Below are 26,844 nucleotides of genomic sequence, written 5' to 3'. Positions count from 1 at the left end.
TCTCGTAATCTGAAGGTCATGAGTTCAACCCTCACATTAAGCATAGTGTTCTCTTGTCGAGTTTTTGAAGAATAATTGAAAAAAGGGAGAGAAATTGGATTTTGATTTTGCGATTTCATTTCAAGATTACAGCTTCATTGGCGCAGCAGGTAGCGTGTCAGTCTCATAATCTGAAGGTCATGAGTTCAAGCCTCACATGAAGCATAGTGTTCTTTTGTCGAGTTTTTGAAGAATAATTGAAAAAAGGGAGAGGAATAGGATTTTGCTTTTGCAATTTTAGTAAATAATAATAGCTTCATTGGCGCAGCAGGTAGCATGTCAGTCTCATAATCTGAAGGTCGTGAGTTCAACCCTCACATGAAGCATAGTGTTCTCGTGTCGAGTTTTTGAAGAATAATTGAAAAAAGGGAGAGGAATTGGATATTGATTTTGCGATTTCACTTCAAGATTACAGCTTCATTGGCGCAGCACGTAGCACGTCAGTCTCATAATCTGAAGGTCGTGAGTTCATTCCTCACATGAAGCATTGTGTTCTCTTGTCGAGTTTTTGAAGAATAATTGAAAAAAGCGAGAGGAATTGGATTTTGCTTTTGCAATTTTAGTAAATAATAATAGCTTCATTGGCGCAGAAGGTAGAGTGTCAGTGTCATAATCTGAAGGTCGTGAGTTCAACCCTCACATGAAGCATAGTGTTCTCTTGTCGAGTTTTTGGAAAATAATTGAAAAAAGTAGAGAAATTGGATTTTGATTTTGCGATTTCACTTCAAGATTACAGCTTCATTGGCACAGCAGGTAGCACGTCAGTCTCATAATCTGAAGGTCGTGAGTTCAATCCTCACATGAAGCATAGTGTTCTCTTGTCGAGTTTTTGAAGAATAATTGAAAAAAGGGAGAGGAATTGGATATTGATTTTGCGATTTCATTTCAAGATTACAGCTTCTTTGGCGCAGCAGGTAGCGTGTCAGTATGATAATCTGAAGGTCGTGAGTTCAACCCTCACATGAAGCATAGTGTTCTCTTGTCGAGTTTTTGAAGAATAATTGAAAAAAGGGAGAGGAATTGGATTTTGCTTTTGCAATTTTAGTAAATAATAATAGCTTCATTGGCGCAGCAGGTAGCACGTCAGTCTCATAATCTGAAGGTCGTGAGTTCAACCCTCACATGAAGCATAGTGTTCTCTTGTCGAGTATTTGAAGAATAATTGAAAAAAGGGAGAGGATTTGGATTTTGCTTTTGCAATTTTAGTAAATAATAATAGCTTCATTGGCGCAGCAGGTAGCGCGTCAGTCTGATAATCTGAATGTCGTGAGTTCAACCCTCACATGAAGCATAGTGTTCTCTTGTCGAGTTTTTGAAGAATAATTGAAAAAAGGGAGAGAAATTGGATTTTGATTTTGCGATTTCACTTCAAGATTACAGCTTCATTGGCGCAGCAGGTAGCGTGTCAGTCTCATAATCTGAAGGTCGTGAGTTCAACCCTCACATGAAGCATAGTGTTCTTTTGTCGAGTTTTTGAAGAATAATTGAAAAAAGGGAGAGAAATTGGATTTTGATTTTGCGATTTCATTTCAAGATTACAGCTTCATTGGCGCAGCAGGTAGCGTGTCAGTCTCATAATCTGAAGGACGTGAGTTCAACCCTCACATGAAGCATAGTGTTCTTTTGTCGAGTTTTTGAAGAATAATTGAAAAAATGGGAGAGAAATTGGATTTTGATTTTGCGATTTCACTTCAAGATTAGAGCTTCATTGGCGCAGCAGGTAGCGTGTCAGTCTCATAATCTGAAGGTCGTGAGTTCAACCCTCACATGAAGCATAGTGTTCTTTTGTCGAGTTTTTGAAGAATAATTGAAAAAAGGGAGAGGAATTGGATTTTGCTTTTGCAATTTTAGTCAATAATAATAGCTTCATTGGCGCAGCAGGTAGCGTGTCAGTCTCATAATCTGAAGGTCGTGACTTCAACCCTCACATGAAGCATAGTGTTCTCTTGTCGAGTTTTTGAAGAATAATTGAAAAAAGGGAGAGGAATTGGATTTTGCTTTTGCAATTTTAGTAAATAATAATAGCTTCATTGGCGCAGCAGGTAGCGTGTCAGTCTCATAATCTGAAGGTCGAGAGTTCAACCCTCACATGCAGCATAGTGTTCTCTTGTCGAGTTTTTGAAGAATAATTGAAAAAAGGGAGAGGAATTGGATTTTGCTTTTGCAATTTTAGTAAATAATAATAGCTTCATTGGCGCAGCAAGTAGCGTGTCAGTCTCATAATCTGAAGATCGTGAGTTCAACCCTCACATGAAGCATAGTGTTCTCTTGTCGAGTTTTTGAAGAATAATTGAAAAAAGGGAGAGGAATTGGATATTGATTTTGCGATTTCACTTCAAGATTACAGCTTCATTGGCGCAGCAGGTAGCACGTCAGTCTCATAATCTGAAGGTCGTGAGTTCAACCCTCACATGATGCATAGTGTTCTCTTGTCGAGTTTTTGAAGAATAATTGAAAAAAGGGAGAGAAATTGGATTTTGATTTTGCGATTTCATTTCAAGATTACAGCTTCATTGGCGCAGCAGGTAGCACGTCAGTCTCATAATCTGAAGGTCGTGAGTTCAACCCTCACATGAAGCATAGTGTTCTTTTGTCGAGTTTTTGAAGAATAATTGAAAAAAGGGAGAGAAATTGGATTTTGATTTTGCGATTTCATTTCAAGATTACAGCTTCATTGGCGCAGCAGGTAGCACGTCAGTCTCATAATCTGAAGGTCGTGACTTCAACCCTCACATGAAGCATAGTGTTCTTTTGTCGAGTTTTTGAAGAATAATTGAAAAAAGGGAGAGAAATTGGATTTTGATTTTGCGATTTCACTTCAAGATTACAGCTTCATTGGCGCAGCAGGTAGCGTGTCACTCTCATAATCTGAAGGTCGTGAGTTCAACCCTCACATGAAGAATAGTGTTCTTTTGTCGAGTTTTTGAAGAATAATTGAAAAAGGGAGAGGAATTGGATTTTGATTTTGCGATTTCATTTGAAAATTACAGCTTCAATGGCGCAGCAGGTAGCGCGTCAGTCTCATAATCTGAAGGTCGTGAGTTCAACCCTCACATGAAGCATAGTGTTCTCTTGTCGAGTTTTTGAAGAATAATTGAAAAAGAGGGAGAGGAATCGGATATTGATTTTGTGATTTCACTTCAAGATTACAGCTTCATTGGCGCAGCAGGTAGCACGTCAGTCTCATAATCTGAAGGTCGTGAGTTCAACCCTCACATGAAGCATAGTGTTCTTTTGTCGAGTTTTTGAAGAATAATTGAAAAAAGGGAGAGGAATTGGATTTTGCTTTTGCAATTTTAGTAAATAATAATAGCTTCATTGGCGCAGCAGGTAGCGTGTCAGTCTCATAATCTGAAGGTCGTGAGTTCAACCCTCACATGAAGCATAGTGTTCTCTTGTCGAGATTTTGAAGAATAATTGAAAAAAGGGAGAGAAATTGGATTTTGCTTTTGCAATTTTAGTAAATAATAATAGCTTCATTGGCGCAGCAGGTAGCGTGTCAGTCTCATAATCTGAAGATCGTGAGTTCAACCCTCACATGAAGCATAGTGTTCTTTTGTCGAGTTTTTGAAGAATAATTGAAAAAAGGGAGAGAAATTGGATTTTGATTTTGCGATTTCACTTCAAGATTACAGCTTCATTGGCGCAGCAGGTAGCACGTCAGTCTCATAATCTGAAGGTCGTGAGTTCAACCCTCACATGAAGCATAGTGTTCTCTTGTCGAGTTTTTGAAGAATAATTGAAAAAAGGGAGAGGAATTGGATTTTGCTTTTGCAATTTTAGTAAATAATAATAGCTTCATTGGCGCAGCAGGTAGCGTGTCAGTCTCATAATCTGAAGGTCGTGAGTTCAACCCTCACATGAAGCATAGTGTTCTCTTGTCGAGATTTTGAAGAATAATTGAAAAAAGGGAGAGAAATTGGATTTTGCTTTTGCAATTTTAGTAAATAATAATAGCTTCATTGGCGCAGCAGGTAGCGTGTCAGTCTCATAATCTGAAGATCGTGAGTTCAACCCTCACATGAAGCATAGTGTTCTTTTGTCGAGTTTTTGAAGAATAATTGAAAAAAGGGAGAGAAATTGGATTTTGATTTTGCGATTTCACTTCAAGATTACAGCTTCATTGGCGCAGCAGGTAGCACGTCAGTCTCATAATCTGAAGGTCGTGAGTTCAACCCTCACATGAAGCATAGTGTTCTCTTGTCGAGTTTTTGAAGAATAATTGAAAAAAGGGAGAGAAATTGGATTTTGATTTTGCGATTTCACTTCAAGATTACAGCTTCATTTGCGCAGCAGGTAGCGTGTCAGTCTCATAATCTGAAGGTCGTGAGTTCAACCCTCACATGAAGCATCGTGTTCTTTTGTCGAGTTTTTGAAGAATAATTGAAAAAAGGGAGAGGAATTGGATTTTGCTTTTGCAATTTTAGTAAATAATAACAGCTTCATTGGCGCAGCAGGAAGCGTGTCAGTCTCATAATCTGAAGGTCGTGAGTTCAACCCTCACATGAAGCATAGTGTTCTCTTGTCGAGTTTTTGAAGAATAATTGAAAAAAGGGAGAGAAATTGGATTTTGATTTTGCGATTTCACTTCAAGGCTACAGCTTCATTGGCGCAGCAGGTAGCACGTCAGTCTCATAATCTGAAGGTCGTGAGTTCAACCCTCACATGAAGCATAGTGTTCTCTTGTCGAGTTTTTGAAGAATAATTGAAAAAAGGGAGAGAAATTGGATTTTGATTTTGCGATTTCACTTCAAGATTACAGCTTCATTTGCGCAGCAGGTAGCGTGTCAGTCTCATAATCTGAAGGTCGTGAGTTCAACCCTCACATGAAGCATAGTGTTCTTTTGTCGAGTTTTTGAAGAATAATTGAAAAAAGGGAGAGGAATTGGATTTTGCTTTTGCAATTTTAGTAAATAATAACAGCTTCATTGGCGCAGCAGGAAGCGTGTCAGTCTCATAATCTGAAGGTCGTGAGTTCAACCCTCACATGAAGCATAGTGTTCCCTTGACGAGTTTTTGAAGAATAATTGAAAAAAGGGAGAGAAATTGGATTTTGATTTTGCGATTTCACTTCAAGATTACAGCTTCATTGGCGCAGCAGGTAGCACGTCAGTCTCATAATCTGAAAGTCGTGAGTTCAACCCTCACATGAAGCATAGTGTTCTCTTGTCGAGTTTTTGAAGAATAATTGAAAAAAGGGAGAGAAATTGGATTTTGATTTTGCGATTTCACTTCAAGATTACAGCTTCATTGGCGCAGCAGGTAGCACGTCAGTCCCAAAATCTGAAGGTCGTGAGTTCAACCCTCACATGAAGCATAGTGTTCTCTTGTCGAGTTTTTGAAGAATAATTGAAAAAAGGGAGAGAAATTGGATTTTGCTTTTGCAATTTTAGTAAATAATAATAGCTTCATTGGCGCAGCAGGTAGCGTGTCAGTCTCATAATCTGAAGGTCGTGAGTTCAACCCTCACATGAAGCATAGTGTTCTCTTGTCGAGTTTTTGGAAAATAATTGAACAAAGGAGAGGAATTGGATTTTGATTTTGCAATTTTAGTAAATAATAATAGCTTCATTGGCGCAGCAGGTAGCGTGTCAGTCTCATTATCTGAAGGTCGTGAGTTCAACCCTCACATGAAGCATAGTGTTCTTTTGTCGAGTTTTTGAAGAATAATTGAAAAAGGGGAGAGGAATTGGATTTTGCTCTGCAATTATGGTAAATAATAATAGCTTCATTGGCGCAGCAGGTAGCGTGTCAGTCTCATAATCTGAAGGTCGTGAGTTCAAACCTCACATGATGCATAGTGTTCTCTTGTCGAGTTTTTGAAGAATAATTGAAAAAAGGGAGAGAAATTGGATTTTGATTTTGCGATTTCACTTCAAGATTACAGCTTCATTGGCGCAGCAGGTAGCGTGTCAGTCTCATAATCTGAAGGTCGTGAGTTCAACCCTCACATGAAGCATAGTGTTCTTTTGTCGAGTTTTTGAAGAATAATTGAAAAAAGGGAGAGGAATTGGATTTTGATTTTGCGATTTAATTTGAAAATTACAGCTTCAATGGCGCAGCAGGTAGCGCGTCAGTCTCATAATCTGAAGGTCGTGAGTTCAACCCTCACATGAAGCATAGTGTTCTCTTGTCGAGTTTTTGAAGAATAATTGAAAAAGGGGAGAGGAATTGGATATTGATTTTGTGATTTCACTTCAAGATTACAGCTTCATTGGCGCAGCAGGTAGCACGTCAGTCCCAAAATCTGAAGGTCGTGAGTTCAACCCTCACATGAAGCATAGTGTTCTCTTGTTGAGATTTTGAAGAATAATTGAAAAAAGGGAGAGGAATTGGATTTTGCTTTTGCAATTTTAGTAAATAATAATAGCTTCATTGGCGCAGCAGGTAGCGTGTCAGTCTGATAATCTGAAGGTCGTGAGTTCAACCCTCACATGAAGCATAGTGTTCTCTTGTCGAGTTTTTGAAGAATAATTGAAAAAAGGGAGAGAAATTGGATTTTGATTTTGCGATTTCACTTCAAGATTACAACTTCATTGGCGCAGCAGGTAGCACGTCAGTCTCATAATTTGAAGGTCGTGAGTTCAACCCTCACATGAAGCATAGTGTTCTCTTGTCGAGTTTTTGAAGAATAATTGAAAAAAGGGAGAGAAATTGGATTTTGATTTTGCGATTTCACCTCAAGATTACAGCTTCTTTGGCGCAGCAGGTAGCGTGTCAGTCTGATAATCTGAAGGTCGTGAGTTCAACCCTCACATGAAGCATAGTGTTCTCTTGTCGAGTTTTTGAAGAATAATTGAAAAAAGGGAGAGGAATTGGATTTTGCTTTTGCAATTTTAGTAAATAATAATAGCTTCATTGGCGCAGCAGGTAGCGTGTCAGTCTCATAATCTGAAGGTCGAGAGTTCAACCCTCACATGAAGCATAGTGTTCTCTTTTCGAGTTTTTGAAGAATAATTGAAAAAAAGGGAGAGAAATTGGATTTTGATTTTGCGATTTCACCTCAAAATTACAGCTTCATTGGCGCAGCAGGTAGCGTGTCAGTCTCATAATCTGAAGGTCGTGAGTTCAACCCTCACATGAAGCATAGTGTTCTCTTGTCGAGTTTTTGAAGAATAATTGAAAAAAGGGAGAGGAATTGGATTTTGCTTTTGCAATTTTAGTAAATAATAATAGCTTCATTGGCGCAGCAGGTAGCGTGTCAGTCTCATAATCTGAAGATCGTGAGTTCAACCCTCACATGATGCATAGTGTTCTCTTGTCGAGTTTTTGAAGAATAATTGAAAAAAGGGAGAGAAATTGGATTTTGATTTTGCGATTTCACTTCAAGATTACAGCTTCATTGGCGCAGCAGGTAGCACGTCAGTCTCATAATCTGAAGGTCGTGAGTTCAACCCTCACATGAAGCATAGTGTTCTTTTGTCGAGTTTTTGAAGAATAATTGAAAAAAGGGAGAGGAATTGGATTTTGCTTTTGCAATTTCATTTGAAAATTACAGCTTCAATGGCGCAGCAGGTAGCGCGTCAGTCTCATAATCTGAAGGTCGTGAGTTCAACCCTCACATGAAGCATAGTGTTCTCTTGTCGAGTTTTTGGAAAATAATTGAACAAAGGAGAGGAATTGGATTTTGATTTTGCAATTTTAGTAAATAATAATAGCTTCATTGGCGCAGCAGGTAGCGTGTCAGTCTCATAATCTGAAGGTCGTGAGTTCAACCCTCACATGAAGCATAGTGTTCTTTTGTCGAGTTTTTGAAGAATAATTGAAAAAGGGGAGAGGAATTGGATTTTGCTTTTGCAATTATGGTAAATAATAATAGCTTCATTGGCGCAGCAGGTAGCGTGTCAGTCTCATAATCTGAAGGTCGTGAGTTCAAACCTCACATGATGCATAGTGTTCTCTTGTCGAGTTTTTGAAGAATAATTGAAAAAAGGGAGAGAAATTGGATTTTGATTTTGCGATTTCACTTCAAGATTACAGCTTCATTGGCGCAGCAGGTAGCGTGTTAGTTTCATAATCTGAAGGTCGTGAGTTCAACCCTCACATGAAGCATAGTGTTCTTTTGTCGAGTTTTTGAAGAATAATTGAAAAAAGGGAGAGGAATTGGATTTTGATTTTGCGATTTAATTTGAAAATTACAGCTTCAATGGCGCAGCAGGTAGCGCGTCAGTCTCATAATCTGAAGGTCGTGAGTTCAACCCTCACATGAAGCATAGTGTTCTCTTGTCGAGTTTTTGAAGAATAATTGAAAAAGGGGAGAGGAATTGGATATTGATTTTGTGATTTCACTTCAAGATTACAGCTTCATTGGCGCAGCAGGTAGCACGTCAGTCCCAAAATCTGAAGGTCGTGAGTTCAACCCTCACATGAAGCATAGTGTTCTCTTGTCGAGTTTTTGAAGAATAATTGAAAAAAGGGAGAGAAATTGGATTTTGCTTTTGCAATTTTAGTAAATAATAATAGCTTCATTGGCGCAGCAGGTAGCGTGTCAGGCTCATAATCTGAAGGTCGTGAGTTCAACCCTCACATGAAGCATAGTGTTCTCTTGTTGAGATTTTGAAGAATAATTGAAAAAAGGGAGAGGAATTGGATTTTGCTTTTGCAATTTTAGTAAATAATAATAGCTTCATTGGCGCAGCAGGTAGCGTGTCAGTCTCATAATCTGAAGGTCGTGAGTTTAACCCTCACATGAAGCATAGTGTTCTCTTGTCGAGATTTTGAAGAATAATTGAAAAAAGGGAGAGAAATTGGATTTTGCTTTTGCAATTTTAGTAAATAATAATAGCTTCATTGGCGCAGCAGGTAGCGTGTCAGTCTCATAATCTGAAGGTCGTGAGTTCAACCCTCACATGAAGCATAGTGTTCTTTTGTCGAGTTTTTGAAGAATAATTGAAAAAAGGGAGAGAAATTGGATTTTGATTTTGCGATTTCACTTCAAGATTACAGCTTCATTGGCGCAGCAGGTAGCACGTCAGTCTCATAATCTGAAGGTCGTGAGTTCAACCCTCACATGAAGCATAGTGTTCTCTTGTCGAGTTTTTGAAGAATAATTGAAAATAGGGAGAGAAATTGGATTTTGATTTTGCGATTTCACTTCAAGATTACAGCTTCATTGGCGCAGCATGTAGCGTGTCAGTCTCATAATCTGAAGGTCGTGAGTTCAAACCTCACATGAAGCATAGTGTTCTTTTGTTGAGTTTTTGAAGAATAATTGAAAAAAGGGAGAGGAATTGGATTTTGCTTTTGCAATTTTAGTAAATAATAATAGCTTCATTGGCGCAGCAGGTAGCGTGTCACTCTCATAATCTGAAGGTCGTGAGTTCAATCCTCACATGAAGCATAGTGTTCTCTTGTTGAGATTTTGAAGAATAATTGAAAAAAGGGAGAGAAATTGGATTTTGATTTTGCGATTTCACTTCAAGATTACAGCTTCATTGGCGCAGCAGGTAGCACGTCAGTCTCATAATCTGAAGGTCGTGAGTTCAACCCTCACATGAAGCATAGTGTTCTTTTGTCGAGTTTTTGAAGAATAATTGAAAAAAGGGAGAGAAATTGGATTTTGATTTTGCGATTTCACTTCAAGATTACAGCTTCATTGGCGCAGCATGTAGCGTGTCAGTCTCATAATCTGAAGGTCGTGAGTTCAACCCTCACATGAAGCATAGTGTTCTCTTGTCGAGTTTTTGAAGAATAATTGAAAAAAGGGAGAGAAATTGGATTTTGATTTTGCGATTTCACTTCAAGATTACAGCTTCATTGGCGCAGCATGTAGCGTGTCAGTCTCATAATCTGAAGGTCGTGAGTTCAACCCTCACATGAAGCATAGTGTTCTCTTGTCGAGTTTTTGAAGAATAATTGAAAAAAGGGAGAGAAATTGGATTTTGATTTTGCGATTTCACCTCAAGATTACAGCTTCTTTGGCGCAGCAGGTAGCGTGTCAGTCTGATAATCTGAAGGTCGTGAGTTCAACCCTCACATGAAGCATAGTGTTCTCTTGTCGAGTTTTTGAAGAATAATTGAAAAAAGGGAGAGGAATTGGATATTGATTTTGCGATTTCACTTCAAGATTACAGCTTCATTGGCGTAGCAGGTAGCATGTCAGTCTCATAATCTGAAGGTCGTGAGTTCAACCCTCACATGAAGCATAGTGTTCTTTTGTCGAGTTTTTGAAGAATAATTGAAAAAAGGGAGAGGAATTGGATTTTGCTTTTGCAATTTTAGTAAATAATAATAGCTTCATTGGCGCAGCAGGTAGCGTGTCAGTCTCATAATCTGAAGGTCGTGAGTTCAACCCTCACATGAAGCATAGTGTTCTCTTGTCGAGATTTTGAAGAATAATTGAAAAAAGGGAGAGAAATTGGATTTTGCTTTTGCAATTTTAGTAAATAATAATAGCTTCATTGGCGCAGCAGGTAGCGTGTCAGTCTCATAATCTGAAGGTCGTGAGTTCAACCCTCACATGAAGCATAGTGTTCTTTTGTCGAGTTTTTGAAGAATAATTGAAAAAAGGGAGAGAAATTGGATTTTGATTTTGCGATTTCACTTCAAGATTACAGCTTCATTGGCGCAGCAGGTAGCACGTCAGTCTCATAATCTGAAGGTCGTGAGTTCAACCCTCACATGAAGCATAGTGTTCTCTTGTCGAGTTTTTGAAGAATAATTGAAAAAAGGGAGAGAAATTGGATTTTGATTTTGCGATTTCACTACAAGATTACAACTTCATTGGCGCAGCAGGTAGCACGTCAGTCTCATAATCTGAAGGTCGTGAGTTCAACCCTCACATGAAGCATAGTGTTCTCTTGTCGAGTTTTTGAAGAATAATTGAAAAAAGGGAGAGAAATTGGATTTTGATTTTGCGATTTCACCTCAAGATTACAGCTTCTTTGGCGCAGCAGGTAGCGTGTCAGTCTGATAATCTGAAGGTCGTGAGTTCAACCCTCACATGAAGCATAGTGTTCTCTTGTCGAGTTTTTGAAGAATAATTGAAAAAAGGGAGAGGAATTGGATATTGATTTTGCGATTTCACTTCAAGATTACAGCTTCATTGGTGCAGCAGGTAGCATGTCAGTCTCATAATCTGAAGGTCGTGAGTTCAACCCTCACATGAAGCATAGTGTTCTCTTGTCGAGATTTTGAAGAATAATTGAAAAAAGGGAGAGAAATTGGATTTTGCTTTTGCAATTTTAGTAAATAATAATAGCTTCATTGGCGCAGCTGGTAGCACGTCAGTCTCATAATCTGAAGGTCGTGAGTTCAACCCTCACATGAAGCATAGTGTTCTCTTGTCGAGATTTTGAAGAATAATTGAAAAAAGGGAGAGAAATTGGATTTTGATTTTGCAATTTTAGTAAATAATAATAGCTTCATTGGCGCAGCCGGTAGCGTGTCAGTCTCATAATCTGAAGGTCGTGAGTTCAACCCTCACATGAAGCATAGTGTTCTTTTGTCGAGTTTTTGAAGAATAATTGAAAAAAGGGAGAGAAATTGGATTTTGATTTTGCGATTTCACTTCAAGATTACAGCTTCATTGGCGCAGCAGGTAGCACGTCAGTCTCATAATCTGAAGGTCGTGAGTTCAACCCTCACATGAAGCATAGTGTTCTCTTGTCGAGTTTTTGAAGAATAATTGAAAAAAGGGAGAGAAATTGGATTTTGATTTTGCGATTTCACTTCAAGATTACAGCTTCATTGGCGCAGCATGTAGCGTGTCAGTCTCATAATCTGAAGGTCGTGAGTTCAACCCTCACATGAAGCATAGTGTTCTTTTGTCGAGTTTTTGAAGAATAATTGAAAAAAGGGAGAGGAATTGGATTTTGCTTTTGCAATTTTAGTAAATAATAATAGCTTCATTGGCGCAGCAGGTAGCGTGTCAGTCTCATAATCTGAAGGTCGTGAGTTCAACCCTCACATGAAGCATAGTGTTCTCTTGTCGAGTTTTTGAAAAATAATTGAAAAAAGTAGAGAAATTGGATTTTGATTTTGCGATTTCACTTCAAGATTACAGCTTCATTGGCACAGCAGGTAGCACGTCAGTCTCATGATCTGAAGGTCGTGAGTTCAACCCTCACATGAAGCATAGTGTTCTCTTGTCGAGTTTTTGAAGAATAATTGAAAAAAGGGAGAGAAATTGGATTTTGATTTTGCGATTTCACTACAAGATTACAACTTCATTGGCGCAGCAGGTAGCACGTCAGTCTCATAATCTGAAGGTCGTGAGTTCAACCCTCACATGAAGCATAGTGTTCTCTTGTCGAGTTTTTGAAGAATAATTGAAAAAAGGGAGAGAAATTGGATTTTGATTTTGCGATTTCACCTCAAGATTATAGCTTCATTGGCGCAGCATGTAGCGTGTCAGTCTCATAATCTGAAGGTCGTGAGTTCTACCCTCACATGAAGCATAGTGTTCTCTTGTCGAGTTTTTGAAGAATCATTGAAAAAAGGGAGAGAAATTGGATTTTGATTTTGCGATTTCACCTCAAGATTACAGCTTCTTTGGCGCAGCAGGTAGTGTGTCAGTCTGATAATCTGAAGGTCGTGAGTTCAACCCTCACATGAAGCATAGTGTTCTCTTGTCGAGTTTTTGAAGAATAATTGAAAAAAGGGAGAGGAATTGGATATTGATTTTGCGATTTCACTTCAAGATTACAGCTTCATTGGCGCAGCAGGTAGCATGTCAGTCTCATAATCTGAAGGTCGTGAGTTCAACCCTCACATGAAGCATAGTGTTCTTTTGTCGAGTTTTTGAAGAATAATTGAAAAAAGGGAGAGGAATTGGATTTTGCTTTTGCAATTTTAGTGAATAATAATAGCTTCATTGGCGCAGCAGGTAGCGTGTCAGTCTCATAATCTGAAGGTCGTGAGTTCAACCCTCACATGAAGCATAGTGTTCTCTTGTTGAGATTTTGAAGAATAATTGAAAAAAGGGAGAGGAATTGGATTTTGCTTTTGCAATTTTAGTAAATAATAATAGCTTCATTGGCGCAGCAGGTAGCGTGTCAGTCTCATAATCTGAAGGTCGTGAGTTCAACCCTCACATGAAGCATAGTGTTCTCTTGTCGAGATTTTGAAGAATAATTGAAAAAAGGGAGAGAAATTGGATTTTGCTTTTGCAATTTTAGTAAATAATAATAGCTTCATTGGCGCAGCAGGTAGCGTGTCAGTCTCATAATCTGAAGGTCGTGAGTTCAACCCTCACATGAAGCATAGTGTTCTTTTGTCGAGTTTTTGAAGAATAATTGAAAAAAGGGAGAGAAATTGGATTTTGATTTTGCGATTTCACTTCAAGATTACAGCTTCATTGGCGCAGCAGGTAGCACGTCAGTCTCATAATCTGAAGGTCGTGAGTTCAACCCTCACATGAAGCATAGTGTTCTCTTGTCGAGTTTTTGAAGAATAATTGAAAAAAGGGAGAGAAATTGGATTTTGATTTTGCGATTTCACTTCAAGATTACAGCTTCATTGGCGCAGCATGTAGCGTGTCAGTCTCATAATTTGAAGGTCGTGAGTTCAACCCTCACATGAAGCATAGTGTTCTTTTGTCGAGTTTTTGAAGAATAATTGAAAAAAGGGAGAGGAATTGGATTTTGCTTTTGCAATTTTAGTAAATAATAATAGCTTCATTGGCGCAGCAGGTAGCGTGTCAGTCTCATAATCTGAAGGTCGTGAGTTCAACCCTCACATGAAGCATAGTGTTCTCTTGTTGAGTTTTTGGAAATTAATTGAAAAAAGGGAGAGAAATTGGATTTTGATTTTGCGAATTCATATCAAGATTACAGCTTCATTGGCGCAGCAGGTAGCACGTCAGTCTCATAATCTGAAGGTCGTGAGTTCAACCCTCACATGAAGCATTGTGTTCTCTTGTCGAGTTTTTGGAAATTAATTGAAAAAAGGGAGAGAAATTGGATTTTGATTTTGCAATTTCATTTCAAGATTACAGCTTCATTGGCGCAGCAGGTAGCACGTCAGTCTCATAATCTGAAGGTCGTGAGTTCAATCCTCACATGAAGCATAGTGTTCTCTTGTCGAGTTTTTGGAAATTAATAGGAAAAAGGGAGAGAAATTGGATTTTGATTTTGCGATTTCATTTCAAGATTACAGCTTCATTGGCGCAGCAGGTAGCACGTCAGTCTCTTAATCTGAAGGTCGTGAGTTCAACCCTCACATGAAGCATAGTGTTCTCTTGTCGAGTTTTTGGAAATTAATTGAAAAAAGGGAGAGAAATTGGATTTTGATTTTGTGATTTCATTTCAAGATTACAGCTTCATTGGTGCAGCAGGTAGCACGTCAATCTCATAATCTGAAGGTCGTGAGTTCAACCCTCACATGAAGCATAGTGTTCTCTTGTCGAGTTTTTGGAAATTAATTGAAAAAAGGGAGAGAAATTGGATTTTGATTTTGCGATTTCAATTGAAAATTACAGCTTCATTGGCACAGCAGGTAGCACGTCAGTCTCATAATCTGAAGATCGTGAGTTCACTCCTCACATGAAGCATAGTGTTCTCTTGTCGAGTTTTTGGAAATTAATTGAAAAAAGGGAGAGAAATTGGATTTTGATTTTGCGATTTCATTTTAAGATTACAGCTTCATTGGCGCAGCAGGTAGCACGTCAGTCTCATAATCTGAAGGTCGTGAGTTCAACCCTCACATGAAGCATTGTGTTCTCTTGTCGAGTTTTTGGAAATTAATTGAAAAAAGGGAGAGAAATTGGATTTTGATTTTGCGATCTCAATTGAAAATTACAGCTTCATTGGCGCAGCAGGTAGCACGCCACTCTCTAAATCTGAAGGTCGTGAGTTCAACCCTCACATGAAGCATAGTGTTCTCTTGTCGAGTTTTTGGAAAATAATCGAAAAAAGGGAGAGAAATTGGATTTTGATTTTGCGATTTCAATTGAAAATTACAGCTTCATTGGTGTAGCAGGTAGTACGTCAGTCTCATAATCTGAAGGTCGTGAGTTCAACCCTGACATGAAGCATAGTGTTCTCTTGTCGAGTTTTTTGAAATTAATTGAAAAAAGGGAGAGAAATTGGATTTTGATTTTGCGATTTCATTTCAAGATTACAGCTTCATTGGCGCAGCAGGTAGCACGTCAGTCTCATAATCTGAAGGTCGTGAGTTCAACCATCACATGAAGCATAGTGTTCTCTTGTCGAGTTTTTGGAAATTAATTGAAAAAAGGGAGAGAAATTGGATTTTGATTTTGCGATTTCAATTGAAAATTACAGCTTCATTGGCGCAGCAGGTAGCACGTCAGTCTCATAATCTGAAGGTCGTGAGTTCAACCCTCACATGAAGCATTGTGTTCTCTTGTCGAGTTTTTGGAATTTAATTGAAAAAAGGGAGAGAAATTGGATTTTGATTTTGCGATTTCATTTCAAGATTACAGCTTCATTGGCGCAGCAGGTAGCACGTCAGTCTCATAATCTGAAGGCCGTGAGTTCAACCCTCACATGAAGCATAGTGTTCTCTTGTCGAGTTTTTGGAAATTAATTGAAAAAAGGGAGAGAAATTGGATTTTGATTTTGCGATTTCATTTCAAGATTACAGCTTCATTGGCGCAGCAGGTAGCACGTCAGTCTCATAATCTAAAGGTCGTGAGTTCAACCCTCACATGAAGCATAGTGTTCTTTTGTCGAGTTTTTGGAAATTAATAGGAAAAAGGGAGAGAAATTGGATTTTGTTTTGCGATTTCAATTGAAAATTACAGCTTCATTGGTGTAGCAGGTAGTACGTCAGTCTCATAATCTGAAGGTCGTGAGTTCAACCCTGACATGAAGCATAGTGTTCTCTTGTCGAGTTTTTTGAAATTAATTGAAAAAAGGGAGAGAAATTGGATTTTGATTTTGCGATTTCAATTGAAAATTACAGCTTCATTGGCGCAGCAGGTAGCACGCCACTCTCTAAATCTGAAGGTCGTGAGTTCAACCCTCACATGAAGCATATTGTTCTCTTGTCGAGTTTTTGGAAAATAATCGAAAAAAGGGAGAGAAATTGGATTTTGATTTTGCGATTTCAATTGAAAATTACAGCTTCATTGGTGTAGCAGGTAGTACGTCAGTCTCATAATCTGAAGGTCGTGAGTTCAACCCTGACATGAAGCATAGTGTTCTCTTGTCGAGTTTTTTGAAATTAATTGAAAAAAGGGAGAGAAATTGGATTTTGATTTTGCGATTTCATTTCAAGATTACAGCTTCATTGGCGCAGCAGGTAGCACGTCAGTCTCATAATCTGAAGGTCGTGAGTTCAACCATCACATGAAGCATAGTGTTCTCTTGTCGAGTTTTTGGAAATTAATTGAAAAAAGGGAGAGAAATTGGATTTTGATTTTGCGATTTCAATTGAAAATTACAGCTTCATTGGCGCAGCAGGTAGCACGTCAGTCTCATAATCTGAAGGTCGTGAGTTCAACCCTCACATGAAGCATTGTGTTCTCTTGTCGAGTTTTTGGAATTTAATTGAAAAAAGGGAGAGAAATTGGATTTTGATTTTGCGATTTCATTTCAAGATTACAGCTTCATTGGCGCAGCAGGTAGCACGTCAGTCTCATAATCTGAAGGCCGTGAGTTCAACCCTCACATGAAGCATAGTGTTCTCTTGTCGAGTTTTTGGAAATTAATTGAAAAAAGGGAGAGAAATTGGATTTTGATTTTGCGATTTCATTTCAAGATTACAGCTTCATTGGCGCAGCAGGTAGCACGTCAGTCTCATAATCTAAAGGTCGTGAGTTCAACCCTCACATGAAGCATAGTGTTCTTTTGTCGAGTTTTTGGAAATTAATAGGAAAAAGGGAGAGAAATTGGATTTTGATTTTGCGATTTCATTTCAAGATTACAGCTTCATTGGCGCAGCAGGTAGCACGTCAGTCTCATAATCTGAAGGTCGTGAGTTCAACCCTCACATGAAGCATAGTGTTCTCTTGTCGAGTTTTTGGAAATTAATTGAAAAAAGGGAGAGAAATTGGATTTTGATTTTGCGATTTCAATTGAAAATTACAGCTTCATTGGCGTAGCAGGTATCACGTCAGTCTCATAATCTGAAGGTCGTGAGTTCAATCCTCACATGAAGCATTGTGTTCTCTTGTCGAGTTTTGGGAAATTAATTGAAAAAAGGGAGAGAAATTGGATTTTGATTTTGCGATCTCAATTGAAAGTTACAGCTTCATTGGCGCAGCAGGTAGCGCATCAGTCTCATAATCTGAAGGTTGTGAGTTCAACCCTCACATGAAGCATAGTGTTCTCTTGTCGAGTTTTTGGAAATTAATTGAAAAAAGGGAGAGATATTGGATTTTGATTTTGCGATTTCAATTGAAAATTACAGCTTCATTGGCGTAGCAGGTAGCACGTCAGTCTCATAATCTGAAGGTTGTGAGTTCAACCCTCACATGAAGCATTGTGTTCTCTTGTCGAGTTTTTGGAAATTAATTGAAAAAAGGGAGAGATATTGGATTTTGATTTTGCGATTTCAATTGAAAATTACAGCTTCATTGGCGTAGCAGGTAGCACGTCAGTCTCATAATCTGAAGGTTGTGAGTTCAACCCTCACATGAAGCATAGTGTTCTCTTGTCGAGATTTTGAAGAATAATTGAAAAAAGGGAGAGTAATTGGATTTTGATTTTGCGATTTCAATTGAAAATTACAGCTTCATTGGCGCAGCAGGTAGCACGTCAGTCTCATAATCTGAAGGTCGTGAGTTCAACCCTCACATGAAGCATTGTGTTCTCTTGTCGAGTTTTTGGAAATTAATTGAAAAAAGGGAGAGAAATTGGATTTTGATTTTGCGATCTCAATTGAAAATTACAGCTTCATTGGCGCAGCAGGTAGTGTGTCAGTCTCATAATCTGAAGGTCGTGAGTTCAACCCTCACATGAAGCATAGTGTTCTCTTGTCGAGTTTTTGGAAATTAATTGAAAAAAGGGAGAGAAATTGGATTTTGATTTTGCGATTTCAATTGAAAATTACAGCTTCATTGGCGTAGCAGGTAGTACGTCAGTCTCATAATCTGAAGGTCGTGAGTTCAACCCTCACATGAAGCATAGTGTTCTCTTGTCGAGTTTTTGGAAATTAATTGAAAAAAGGGAGAGAAATTGGAATTTGATTTTGCGATTTCATTTCAACATTACAGCTTCATTGGCGCAGCAGGTAGCACGTCAGTCTCATAATCTGAAGGTCGTGAGTTCAACCCTCACATGAAGCATAGTGTTCTCTTGTCGAGTTTTTGGAAATTAATAGGAAAAAGGGAGAGAAATTGGATTTTGATTTTGCGATTTCATTTCAAGATTACAGCTTCATTGGCGCAGCAGGTAGCACGTCAGTCTCATAATCTGAAGGTCGTGAGTTCAACCCTCACATGAAGCATAGTGTTCTCTTGTCGAGTTTTTGGAAATTAATAGGAAAAAGGGAGAGAAATTGGATTTTGATTTTGCGATTTCATTTCAAGATTACAGCTTCATTGGCGCAGCAGGTAGCACGTCAGTCTCATAATCTGAAGGTCGTGAGTTCAACCCTCACATGAAGCATAGTGTTCTCTTGTCGAGTTTTTGGAAATTAATTGAAAAAAGGGAGAGAAATTGGATTTTGATTTTGCGAATTCATTTCAAGATTACAGCTTTATTGGCGCAGCAGGTAGCACGTCAGTCTCATAATCTGAAGGTCGTGAGTTCAACCCTCACATGAAGCATTGTGTTCTCTTGTCGAGTTTTTGGAAATTAATTGAAAAAAGGGAGAGAAATTGGATTTTGATTTTGCGATTTCAACTGAAAATTACAGCTTCATTGGCGTAGCAGGAAGTACGTCAGTCTCATAATCTGAAGGTCGTGAGTTCAACCCTCACATGAAGCATAGTGTTCTCTTGTCGAGTTTTTGGAAATTAATTGAAAAAAGGGAGAGAAATTGGATTTTGATTTTGCGATTTCATTTCAAGATTACAGCTTCATTGGCGCAGCAGGTAGCACGTCAGTCTCATAATCTGAAGGTCGTGAGTTCACTCCTCACATGAAGCATAGTGTTCTCTTGTCGAGTTTTTGGAAAATAATCGAAAAAAGGGAGAGAAATTGGATTTTGATTTTGCGATTTCATTTGAAAATTACAACTTCATTGGCGTAGCAGGTAGCACGTCAGTCTCATAATCTGAAGGTTGTGAGTTCAACCCTCACATGAAGCATAGTGTTCTCTTGTCGAGTTTTTGGAAATTAATTGAAAAAAGGGTGAGAAATTGGATTTTGACTTTGCGATTTCATTTGAAAATTACAACTTCATTGGCGTAGCAGGTAGCACGTCAGTCTCATAATCTGAAGGTTGTGAGTTCAACCCTCACATGAAGCATAGTGTTCTCTTGTCGAGATTTTGAAGAATAATTGAAAAAAGGAAGGGGAATTGGATTTTGCGATTTCAATTGAAAATTACAGCTTCATTGGCGTAGCAGGTAGTACGTCAGTCTCATAATCTGAAGGTCGTGAGTTCAACCCTCACATGAAGCATAGTGTTCTCTTGTCGAGTTTTTGGAAATTAATTGAAAAAAGGGAGAGAAATTGGATTTTGATTTTGCGATTTCATTTCAAGATTACAGCTTCATTGGCGCAGCAGGTAGCACGTCAGTCTCATAATCTGAAGGTCGTGAGTTGAACCCTCACATGAAGCATAGTGTTCTCTTGTCGAGTTTTTGGAAATTAATTGAAAAAAGGGAGAGAAATTGGATTTTGATTTTGCGATTTCAATTGAAAATTACAGCTTCATTGGCGTAGCAGGTAGCACGTCAGTCTCATAATCTGAAGGTCGTGAGTTCAACCCTCACGTGAAGCATAGTGTTCTCTTGTCGAGATTTTGAAGAATAATTGAAAAAAGGGAGAGTAATTGGATTTTGATTTTGCGATTTCAATTGAAAATTACAGCTTCATTGGCGCAGCAGGTAGCACGTCAGTCTCATAATCTGAAGGTCGAGAGTTCAACCCTCACATGAAGCATAGTGTTCTCTTGTCGAGTTTTTGGAAATTAATTGAAAAAAGGGAGAGAAATTGGATTTTGATTTTGCGATTTCATTTCAAGATTACAGCTTCATTGGCGCAGCAGGTAGCACGTCAGTCTCATAATCTGAAGGTCGTGAGTTCACTCCTCACATGAAGCATAGTGTTCTCTTGTCGAGTTTTTGGAAAATAATCGAAAAAAGGGAGAGAAATTGGATTTTGATTTTGCGATTTCAATTGAAAATTACAGTTTCATTGGCGTAGCAGGTAGTACGTCAGTCTCATAATCTGAAGGTCGTGAGTTCAACCCTGACATGAAGCATAGTGTTCTCTTGTCGAGTTTTTGGAAATTAATTGAAAAAAGGGAGAGAAATTGGATTTTGATTTTGCGATTTCATTTCAAGATTACAGCTTCATTGGCGCAGCAGGTAGCGTGTCAGTCTCATAATCTGAAGGTCATGAGTTCAACCCTCACATGAAGCATTGTGTTCTCTTGTCGAGTTTTTGGAAATTAATTGAAAAAAGGGAGAGAAATTGGATTTTGATTTTGCGATTTCATTTCAAGATTACAGCTTCATTGGCGCAGCAGGTAGCGTGTCAGTCTCATAATCTGAAGGTCGTGAGTTCAACCCTCACATGAAGCATTGTGTTCTCTTGTCGAGTTTTTGGAAATTAATTGAAAAAAGGGAGAGAAATTGGATTTTGATTTTGCGATTTCAATTGAAAATTACAGCTTCATTGGCGTAGCAGGTAGTACGTCAGTCTCATAATCTGAAGGTCGTGAGTTCAACCCTCACATGAAGCATAGTGTTCTCTTGTCGAGTTTTTGGAAATTAATTGAAAAAAGGGAGAGAAATTGGATTTTGATTTTGCGATTTCATTTCAAGATTACAGCTTCATTGGCGCAGCAGGTAGCACGTCAGTCTCATAATCTGAAGGTCGTGAGTTCAACCCTCACATGAAGCATAGTGTTCTCTTGTTGAGTTTTTGGAAATTAATTGAAAAAAGGGAGAGAAATTGGATTTTGATTTTGCGATTTCATTTCAAGATTACAGCTGATTGACGCAGCAGGTAGCACGTCAGTCTCATAATCTAAAGGTCGTGAGTTCAACCCTCACATGAAGCATAGTGTTCTCTTGTCGAATTCTTGGAAATTAATAGGAAAAAGGGAGAGAAATTGGATTTTGATTTTGCGATTTCATTTCAAAATTACAGCTTCATTGGCGCAGCAGGTAGCACGTCAGTCTCATAATCTGAAGGTCGTGAGTTCAACCCTCACATGAAGCATAGTGTTCTCTTGTCGAATTTTTGGAAATTAATTGAAAAAAGGGAGAGAAATTGGATTTTGATTTTGCGAATTCATATCAAGATTACAGCTTCATTGGCGAGCAGGTAGCACGTCAGTCTCATAATCTGAAGGTTGTGAGTTCAACCCTCACATGAAGCATTGTGTTCTCTTGTCGAGTTTTTGGAAATTAATTGAAAAAAGGGAGAGAAATTGGATTTTGATTTTGCGATTTCAATTGAAAATTACAGCTTCATTGGCGTAGCAGGTAGTACGTCAGTCTCATAATCTGAAGGTCGTGAGTTCAACCCTCACATGAAGCATAGTGTTCTCTTGTCGAGTTTTTGGAAATTAATTGAAAAAAGGGAGAGAAATTGGATTTTGATTTTGCGATTTCATTTCAAGATTACAGCTTCATTGGCGCAGCAGGTAGCACGTCAGTCTCATAATCTGAAGGTCGTGAGTTCAACCCTCACATGAAGCATAGTGTTCTCTTGTCGAGTTTTTGGAAATTAATAGGAAAAAGGGAGAGAAATTGGATTTTGATTTTGCGATTTCGTTTCAAGATTACAGCTTCATTGGCGCAGCAGGTAGCACGTCAGTCTCATAATCTGAAGGTCGTGAGTTCAACCCTCACATGAAGCATAGTGTTCTCTTGTCGAGTTTTTGGAAATTAATTGAAAAAAGGGAGAGAAATTGGATTTTGATTTTGCGATTTCAATTGAAAATTACAGCTTCATTGGTGTAGCAGGTAGTACGTCAGTCTCATAATCTGAAGGTCGTGAGTTCAACCCTCACATGAAGCATAGTGTTCTCTTGTCGAGTTTTGGGAAATTAATTGAAAAAAGGGAGAGAAATTGGATTTTGATTTTGCTAATTCATTTCAAGATTACAGCTTCATTGGCGCAGCAGGTAGCACGTCAGTCTCATAATCTGAAGGTCGTGAGTTCAACCCTCACATGAAGCATTGTGTTCTCTTGTCGAGTTTTTGGAAATTAATTGAAAAAAGGGAGAGAAATTGGATTTTGATTTTGCGAATTCATTTCAAGATTACAGCTTCATTGGCGCAGCAGGTAGCACGTCAGTCTCATAATCTGAAGGTCGTGAGTTCAACCCTCACATGAAGCATTGTGTTCTCTTGTCGAGTTTTTGGAAATTAATTGAAAAAAGGGAGATAAATTTGATTTTGATTTTGCGATTTCAATTGAAAATTACAGCTTCATTGGCGTAGCAGGTAGCATGTCAGTCTCATAATCTGAAGGTCGTGAGTTCAACCCTCACATGAAGCATAGTGTTCTCTTGTCGAGTTTTCTGAAATTAATTGAAAAAAGGGAGAAAAATTGGATTTTGATTTTGCGAATTCATTTCAAGATTACAGCTTCATTGGCGCAGCAGGTAGCACGTCAGTCTCATAATCTGAAGGTCGTGAGTTCAACCCTCACATGAAGCATTGTGTTCTCTTGTCGAGTTTTTGGAAATTAATTGAAAAAAGGGAGAGAAATTGGATTTTGATTTTGCAATTTCAACTGAAAGTTACAGCTTCATTGGCGTAGCAGGTAGTACGTCAGTCTCATAATCTGAAGGTCGTGAGTTCAACCCTCACATGAAGCATAGTGTTCTCTTGTCGAGTTTTTGGAAATTAATTGAAAAAGGGAGAGAAATTGGATTTTGATTTTGCGAATTCATTTCAAGATTACAGCTTCATTGGTGCAGCAGGTAGCACGTCAGTCTCATAATCTGAAGGTCGTGAGTTCAACCCTCACATGAAGCATAGTGTTCTCTTGTCGAGTTTTTGGAAATTAATTGAAAAAAGGGAGAGAAATTGGATTTTGATTTTGCGAATTCATTTCAAGATTACAGCTTCATTGGCGCAGCAGGTAGCACGTCAGTCTCATAATCTGAAGGTCGTGAGTTCTACCCTCACATGAAGCATTGTGTTCTCTTGTCAAGTTTTTGGAAATTAATTGAAAAAAGGGAGAGAAATTTGATTTTGATTTTGCGATTTCATTTCAAAATTACAGCTTCATTGGCGCAGCAGGTAGCACATCAGTCTCATAATCTGAAGGTCGTGAGTTCACTCCTCACATGAAGCATAGTGTTCTCTTGTCGAGTTTTTGGAAAATAATCGAAAAAAGGGAGAGAAATTGGATTTTGATTTTGCGATTTCAATTGAAAATTACAGCTTCATTGGTGTAGCAGGTAGTACGTCAGTCTCATAATCTGAAGGTCGTGAGTTCAACCCTCACATGAAGCATAGTGTTCTCTTGTCGAGTTTTTTGAAATTAATTGAAAAAAGGGAGAGAAATTGGATTTTGATTTTGCGATTTCATTTCAAGATTACAGCTTCATTGGCGCAGCAGGTAGCACGTCAGTCTCATAATCTGAAGGTCGTGAGTTCAACCCTCACATGAAGCATAGTGTTCTCTTGTCGAGTTTTTGGAAATTAATTGAAAAAAGGGAGAGAAATTGGATTTTGATTTTGCGATTTCAATTGAAAATTACAGCTTCATTGGCGTAGCAGGTAGCACGTCAGTCTCATAATCTGAAGGTTTTGAGTTCAACCCTCACATGAAGCATAGTGTTCTCTTGTCAAGATTTTGAAGAATAATTGAAAAAAGGAAGGGGAATTGGATTTTGATTTTGCGATCTCAATTGAAAATTACAGCTTCATTGGCGCAGCAGGTAGCACGCCAGTCTCATAATCTGACGGTCGTGAGTTCAACCCTCACATGAAGCATTGTGTTCTCTTGTCGAGTTTTGGGAAATTAATTGAAAAAAGGGAGAGAAATTGGATTTTGATTTTGCGATTTCAATTGAAAATTACAGCTTCATTGGCGTAGCAGGTAGTACGTCAGTCTCATAATCTGAAGGTCGTGAGTTCAACCCTCACATGAAGCATAGTGTTCTCTTGTCGAGTTTTTGGAAATTAATTGAAAAAAGGGAGAGAAATTGGATTTTGATTTTGCGATTTCATTTCAAGATTACAGCTTCATTGGTGCAGCAGGTAGCACGTCAGTCTCATAATCTGAAGGTCGTGAGTTCAACCCTCACATGAAGCATAGTGTTCTCTTGTCGAGTTTTTGGAAATTAATTGAAAAAAGGGAGAGAAATTGGATTTTGATTTTGCGATTTCAATTGAAAATTACAGCTTCATTGGTGTAGCAGGTAGTACGTCAGTCTCATAATCTGAAGGTCGTGAGTTCAACCCTCACATGAAGCATAGTGTTCTCTTGTCGAGTTTTGGGAAATTAATTGAAAAAAGGGAGAGAAATTGGATTTTGATTTTGCGAATTCATTTCAAGATTACAGCTTCATTGGCGCAGCAGGTAGCACGTCAGTCTCATAATCTGAAGGTCGTGAGTTCAACCCTCACATGAAGCATTGTGTACTCTTGTCGAGTTTTTGGAAATTAATTGAAAAAAGGGAGAGAAATTTGATTTTGATTTTGCGATTTCAATTGAAAATAACAGCTTCATTGGCGTAGCAGGTAGCATGTCAGTCTCATAATCTGAAGGTTGTGAGTTCAACCCTCACATGAAGCATAGTGTTCTCTTGTCGAGATTTTGAAGAATAATTGAAAAAAGGGAGAGTAATTGGATTTTGATTTTGCGATTTCAATTGAAAATTACAGCTTCATTGGCGCAGCAGGTAGCACGTCAGTCTCATAATCTGAAGGTCGTGAGTTCAACCCTCACATGAAGCATTGTGTTCTCTTGTCGAGTTTTTGGAAATTAATTGAAAAAAGGGAGAGAAATTGGATTTTGATTTTGCGATCTCAATTGAAAATTACAGCTTCATTGGCGCAGCAGGTAGCACGTCAGTCTCATAATCTGAAGGTCGTGAGTTCAACCCTCACATGAAGCATAGTGTTCTCTTGTCGAGTTTATGGAAATTAATTGAAAAAAGGGAGAAAAATTGGATTTTGATTTTGCGAATTCATTTCAAGATTACAGCTTCATTGGCGCAGCAGGTAGCACGTCAGTCTCATAATCTGAAGGTCGTGAGTTCAACCCTCACATGAAGCATAGTGTTCTCTTGTCGAGTTTTTGGAAATTAATTGAAAAAAGGGAGAAAAATTGGATTTTGATTTTGCGAATTCATTTCAAGATTACAGCTTCATTGGCGCAGCAGGTAGCACGTCAGTCTCATAATCTGAAGGTCGTGAGTTCAACCCTCACATGAAGCATTGTGTTCTCTTGTCGAGTTTTTGGAAATTAATTGAAAAAAGGGAGAGAAATTGGATTTTGATTTTGCGATTTCAATTGAAAATTACAGCTTCATTGGCGCAGCAGGTAGCACGTCAGTCTCATAATCTGAAGGTCGTGAGTTCAACCCTCACATGAAGCATAGTGTTCTCTTGTCGAGTTTTTGGAAAATAATCGAAAAAAGGGAGAGAAATTGGATTTTGATTTTGCGATTTCAATTGAAAATTACAGCTTCATTGGTGTAGCAGGTAGTACGTCAGTCTCATAATCTGAAGGTCGTGAGTTCAACCCTCACATGAAGCATAGTGTTCTCTTGTCGAGTTTTTTGAAATTAATTGAAAAAAGGGAGAGAAATTGGATTTTGATTTTGCGATTTCAATTGAAAATTACAGCTTCATTGGCGTAGCAGGTAGCACGTCAGTCTCATAATCTGAAGGTTTTGAGTTCAACCCTCACATGAAGCATAGTGTTCTCTTGTCAAGATTTTGAAGAATAATTGAAAAAAGGAAGGGGAATTGGATTTTGATTTTGCGATCTCAATTGAAAATTACAGCTTCATTGGCGCAGCAGGTAGCACGCCAGTCTCATAATCTGACGGTCGTGAGTTCAACCCTCACATGAAGCATTGTGTTCTCTTGTCGAGTTTTTGGAAATTAATTGAAAAAAGGGAGAGAAATTGGATTTTGATTTTGCGATTTCAATTGAAAATTACAGCTTCATTGGCGTAGCAGGTAGTACGTCAGTCTCATAATCTGAAGGTCGTGAGTTCAACCCTCACATGAAGCATAGTGTTCTCTTGTCGAGTTTTTGGAAATTAATTGAAAAAAGGGAGAGAAATTGCATTTTGATTTTGCGATTTCATTTCAAGATTACAGCTTCATTGGCGCAGCAGGTAGCACGTCAGTCTCATAATCTGAAGGTCGTGAGTTCAACCCTCACATGAAGCATAGTGTTCTCTTGTCGAGTTTTTGGAAATTAATTGAAAAAAGGGAGAGAAATTGGATTTTGATTTTGCGATTTCAATTGAAAATTACAGCTTCATTGGCACAGCAGGTAGCACGTCAGTCTCATATTCTGAAGGTTGTGAGTTCAACCCTCACATGAAGCATAGTGTTCTCTTGTCGAGTTTTTGAAGAATAATTGAAAAAAGGGAGAGGAATTGGATTTTGATTTTGCGATTTCAATTGAAAATTACAGCTTCATTGGCGCAGCAGGTAGCACGTCAGTCTCATAATCTGAAGGTCGTGAGTTCAACCCTCACATGAAGCATAGTGTTCTCTTGTCGAGTTTTTGGAAATTAATTGAAAAAAGGGAGAGAAATTGGATTTTGATTTTGCGATTTCAATTGAAAATTACA

The 26,844-nt window shown here is 38.4% G+C and overlaps 11 non-coding genes across 11 annotated transcripts; all 11 read left to right on the top strand.

Moving 5' to 3' along the window:
* Positions 1-935: 935 nt before the first annotated feature.
* trnai-gau (transfer RNA isoleucine (anticodon GAU)) lies at positions 936-1,008 on the top strand. Its single transcript has one exon. It is a non-coding gene; the product is annotated as a tRNA-Ile (tRNA).
* A 249-nt stretch (positions 1,009-1,257) lies between these two features.
* trnai-gau (transfer RNA isoleucine (anticodon GAU)) lies at positions 1,258-1,330 on the top strand. The gene has a single exon. It is a non-coding gene; the product is annotated as a tRNA-Ile (tRNA).
* A 3,953-nt stretch (positions 1,331-5,283) lies between these two features.
* On the top strand, positions 5,284-5,356 carry trnal-caa (transfer RNA leucine (anticodon CAA)). The gene has a single exon. It is a non-coding gene; the product is annotated as a tRNA-Leu (tRNA).
* An 891-nt stretch (positions 5,357-6,247) lies between these two features.
* Positions 6,248-6,320, top strand: trnal-caa (transfer RNA leucine (anticodon CAA)). The gene has a single exon. It is a non-coding gene; the product is annotated as a tRNA-Leu (tRNA).
* Positions 6,321-6,408: 88 nt separating this feature from the next.
* On the top strand, positions 6,409-6,481 carry trnai-gau (transfer RNA isoleucine (anticodon GAU)). The gene has a single exon. It is a non-coding gene; the product is annotated as a tRNA-Ile (tRNA).
* A 249-nt stretch (positions 6,482-6,730) lies between these two features.
* Positions 6,731-6,803, top strand: trnai-gau (transfer RNA isoleucine (anticodon GAU)). Its single transcript has one exon. It is a non-coding gene; the product is annotated as a tRNA-Ile (tRNA).
* Positions 6,804-8,340: 1,537 nt separating this feature from the next.
* trnal-caa (transfer RNA leucine (anticodon CAA)) lies at positions 8,341-8,413 on the top strand. The gene has a single exon. It is a non-coding gene; the product is annotated as a tRNA-Leu (tRNA).
* Positions 8,414-9,950: 1,537 nt separating this feature from the next.
* trnai-gau (transfer RNA isoleucine (anticodon GAU)) lies at positions 9,951-10,023 on the top strand. The gene has a single exon. It is a non-coding gene; the product is annotated as a tRNA-Ile (tRNA).
* An 893-nt stretch (positions 10,024-10,916) lies between these two features.
* On the top strand, positions 10,917-10,989 carry trnai-gau (transfer RNA isoleucine (anticodon GAU)). Its single transcript has one exon. It is a non-coding gene; the product is annotated as a tRNA-Ile (tRNA).
* A 410-nt stretch (positions 10,990-11,399) lies between these two features.
* Positions 11,400-11,472, top strand: trnam-cau (transfer RNA methionine (anticodon CAU)). Its single transcript has one exon. It is a non-coding gene; the product is annotated as a tRNA-Met (tRNA).
* Positions 11,473-12,525: 1,053 nt separating this feature from the next.
* trnai-gau (transfer RNA isoleucine (anticodon GAU)) lies at positions 12,526-12,598 on the top strand. The gene has a single exon. It is a non-coding gene; the product is annotated as a tRNA-Ile (tRNA).
* The last annotated feature ends 14,246 nt before the right edge of the window (positions 12,599-26,844 follow it).

This window comes from Urocampus carinirostris, unplaced genomic scaffold (genome assembly GCF_059441175.1).
Source record: "Urocampus carinirostris isolate Australia breed hairy pipefish unplaced genomic scaffold, RoL_Ucar_1.0 HiC_scaffold_41, whole genome shotgun sequence".
Taxonomy (NCBI): domain Eukaryota; kingdom Metazoa; phylum Chordata; class Actinopteri; order Syngnathiformes; family Syngnathidae; genus Urocampus; species Urocampus carinirostris.
The sequence above is the reverse complement of the archived record's forward strand: the minus strand, read 5'-3'. Positions and strand labels throughout refer to the sequence as shown.